Source organism: Quercus suber, unplaced genomic scaffold, assembly GCF_002906115.3.
Source record: "Quercus suber isolate HL8 unplaced genomic scaffold, Cork oak 2.0 scaffold_26, whole genome shotgun sequence".
Classification (NCBI taxonomy): Eukaryota; Viridiplantae; Streptophyta; class Magnoliopsida; order Fagales; family Fagaceae; genus Quercus; species Quercus suber.
The window spans coordinates 1,198,962-1,203,218 of NW_027069491.1; the positions used below are offsets into that span (position 1 = coordinate 1,198,962).

Here is a 4,257-nt window from a genome sequence, read left to right on the forward strand (position 1 = left end):
CTACTATAGTTGTGATTTTATTTGGTTACATTGTTTTATCAATTTCGTTTTAGCTTATCTTCATTTTTCGCACATACATTGTTTGATAATAAGCTTGAATTGGTAATTTGTAATTTGAGGGTCTAAACGTTTAAGGTGTTTTACACACTATTTGAATATTCAATTCTGTTTTGCCAATCTGTCATATTTGATACACACTATTTCTACCCACACTATATATACTCACATTACCTACAGATGTTAAGGAGTACTTATGAGAGAAAACTCTAGCCATAACCCTTGACAGTTAGAAATTGTTATGCCCACATTTCTCTACACATTTCATTATGGTTTTTCCTCAACTCCTACCTCTCTATTTCCATATCCTTGAGAGGTTACTAGTCCAAACACTTACCACACCCATTCTGAGTGTCAAGTGAGGATTTGGTGCTATTGAGAAGCATTGGAAGAAGCCAAGTTTTGGTGGATGCAATCGGGCATATTGCGAGATCCGAAAAACTAGACAAGACACAGTTCCGAGAAACCTTGTTGGAGTAGGAGCTTGGAGGGCTTAGGTGCATCGGGTAGATTAAGCTTAGAGGGTCTCTTACTATTCATATATCCCAATTAATTGTCTAGTGGATTGATTTACCGCTTGAAGGGCGGCAGAGAGGTTTTATGCTGAGTACTTCGGTTTCTTCTTCGATAACGTATCAACGTCTTATCTAATGTTTGCATTCTTCTTTCCTACTCTTTTAGATTTCATTTTATTGTTGTGTTTTAATAAATATGGTTTAGAGTAGTTATTTTGTTTATTCGCTCGCATTTACTCTATTCCGCACTTATTATAAGTTAGAGTAAAATCAATTGAGCCGTAATGTTTAATTTGGGAGTCTAAATGGCTTTTGTGTTTTTAACACATTTTCGAGTTTTCAGCTGCAAACATGAAATTGGATACACAAGAAAAAGAAGGATCTAAAAATATTTTTACTTGTGGGCAAGATTATAATATTTGGCTAAATTAGAACACTCAGTCCAAATTCCTATGTAAGTCTATCTTTATTTAAGGTCGTTTCACTTTTTAAAAAAGGTTCAAAAATTTGGATTGTTTTTCATTAATGAATTGGGATTTTGGCCTAATTTTGTTTTTAAATTTAATCAAGTTGTATAAATTAGGGTTGAGTTCAAATTACACATGGTGTAACATACTTTAAGCAATGTTACACCACTCCATATTTTTTAATTGGATGTAAATTTTGACAAATCTACCGTTAAATTACATTATTTTTGTATATTCTCTATGCTTGTAAAATTTCAAGGTGATTAAAGATTAATAGTCATGTCATCAATCAATTGTTTAAATTCAAGTTTTTGTAGTTTAAAATAATGCATAAAAGATAAATTTATGAACTGAATTGTAAATAACATTTAATTGATATGAATGTTAAGAACATATAGAACATGTAATTCAAACGTTAGGATTTGCAAATATAAATTCTATCAATTCAGCAAGGTTACACACGGTAGCAAGAATCCATATATGAGAATAAAAGATGCCAAAATTAAACAGTGTATCATGAGTCTACGACAAAAGGCTTCAGAGTGGCTTAGCTTTCTTAGAGCTTACAGAGTCACCTCTATATTCTACGGCCTAAATGCAACCTTGACGGCAGAGTATGTGGCAGTTTTATGCATGTTGAAGGTTTAAATATCATTTGTAAATAAATTTTCCTCTAGTCTGCTAGGCATTTTATGTATCAACGTACTCTTCAGTTATCTTTGTTCCATCCATTTGAAATCTGTCTTCTGGTTTCTTCCATATGCTGATGACTCTAAACATGGCCAGCACTGTCATTCATATATACATACAATATGCAGTGCCGATATAGGGGTTTGTAAGTCATCCAAAAGTGGACATGTTTACTTTTTGAAAGCTTAATCGCTGATTGCTGCCGCACAATGACAAAAATTGGTGCAAACGTTAGAGCTTGGCCAGATCCAAGTCTGAAAACTATCAATTCAGTAAAGTTACACATGGTAGCAAGAATCCATATATGAGAGTTAAAGATGCCAAAATTAAACGAAGTGTCAGAAGTGGGATTTGAACTCACGCCCACTCACGAAGACCAAAATTAAATGAAGTGTCAGAAGTGGGATTTGAACCCACGCCCTCTCACGAAGACCAGAACTTGAATCTAGCGCCTTGGACCACTCGGCCATCCTGACATTTGCTGCAATTTTCTCTTTTGTTTTCTAAACCCTATGGATAATCTTAGTAAATAGCCAGCTTGAAAATACTGCGATTCAATATACGTTAAATGGGTGAGATTCAAGTTACATTTGATGAAATTTTTAGAAATGTTATGCCTCCTAAAACTATTCATTAGATTAATAATTTGAAAATTTTATTGTTGGATTATGTGTTCTCTATGTTTTATGCATGCAAAATTTTGTACCAATTGGACATAATTTATTATTTTATTAATAAACTCATCTTTGATGCATAATCTTAATTTACAAAAGCTTGAACTTTAAACATTTGATTGATTACATAGTTATTGATTTTTTATTGTCTTGACATTGGGAAAATATGAAAAATATACAAAGATAATGTAATCCAACGATAAATTAGACAAAATTTACATCAAATAAAAAAATATTGAAGAGTGTAAGTGTTACATTTAAAATTACACTAGATATAACTTGAAATACATAGTAATATTCGTATAAAAACATATTGTTTGAATCATCTGGGACATTGATTTAAAAGTATAGTTTGATGATAAAAAAGAGGACAAACTACGTTCAAATGCATTGATTTGGTCTTGCATTGATTTTTATGATTTTCATCCCATAATCATAATAATAATAATAATAATTTTACATATATTTATATTAGTTATTAATTTACGTGTATTTTTACTTTTATGAGAAAATCTAGTGGTACAATATCTCACAATATTTTAACAGTATCATTATTTTATTTGTGGTGAGTCTTCCTATAATCTTTTTTCATTTATATTTCATTTTATTTCAATGCCCCTCTCCCCCTCGACTTTTCAAAATTTCCTATTATGATACTAATAAAATCTGAAATTATCTTAAAATTTACTTACCCCCCCCCCCTTCAATATTGAGAGAGAGGAAAAAAAAAACTACAAATTTAATTAATCTGAAATTATCTTAAAATTTACTTCCCCCCCCCCCTTCAATTTTGAGAGAGAGGAAAAAAAACTACAAATTTAATTAATCTGACTTAAAACCCATTAAAAATATTATAATTTTGGCCTCCTTAAATCTTACATCTAGTTCATAAAAACCTATTAAAGATAATTTTAATACAAAAACTCCAATGAATGATCAAGCTCGTAGCTGCAACGAACTCCAGTTAAAAATCAACCCTTAACATGGTCTCTCTCTCTCTCTCTCTCTCTCTCTCTCTCTCTCTCTCTCTCTCTCTCTCTCATATATATATATATATATATATGTTTGAACTTTGAATCTTTGATAGTGTAAGGTTGAATTTAATCAACCATCTTGTTGGCTTTATTCCGTGCCAAATTTGTTTATAATTCAGCATTTAGAAACTCTGTATTTATGTGGGAATCTTGTAAGGGTAGTGTGCGAGAGAGTGTGAAGAAATGCTCAAGAATGTGCAGTGAAGCAGGGACTCGTAACTGGATCTCGCGGGTGGCTCACGACTGGCAAGCTGCCAGATGATGCACACGAGTGAAGTATGCAGAGAAGTTTCACCGTCATGCTAGCTATTGCACTACAAGACAAAAAGTCTAGACTGGCTATTCAATTAGCTCGTAGCTTGAACTTACAACTCAAGCAAGTTGCAAGGCCAAGTCGCCAGCTAACTCTGTTTTAGAAAAAAAAAAAAAAAAAAAAAAAAAAAACTGAATCTTCGCATTCCTTTCTCATCCTAGTATAAATACCCCTTATACCCATGAAATGTAGAGAGCTTTTAGAGAGAATTTTGAGAGAGAAACCCTAGAGAAAAACAAGATTGACTCATCCACAATCTTTTCATAGAGACTCTTCAAATTCCTCTACTTTCACCTTCTCTATTATTACATTCTTGAGAGGTTTATTACCCAAATCCTTTTCTCATCATACCCATACCTATGAGAAGGCTTTTTGGTGCTTAGTAAGCAGTTAGGAAAGGACCAATTGATATTGGTTGATGCTATGGGCTATAGCGGAATTCGGTAAGCTAAAGAAGACAAAGGTTCGGCGTAACCTCATTGGAGCAAGAAGCTTGGAGGGCTTAGG

General features: G+C 32.7%; 1 non-coding gene across 1 annotated transcript; it reads right to left on the reverse strand.

Annotated features, from left to right (window-relative positions):
- Positions 1-2,121: 2,121 nt before the first annotated feature.
- TRNAL-CAA (transfer RNA leucine (anticodon CAA)) lies at positions 2,122-2,205 on the reverse strand. The gene has a single exon. It is a non-coding gene; the product is annotated as a tRNA-Leu (tRNA).
- Between the last annotated feature and the right edge of the window lie 2,052 nt (positions 2,206-4,257).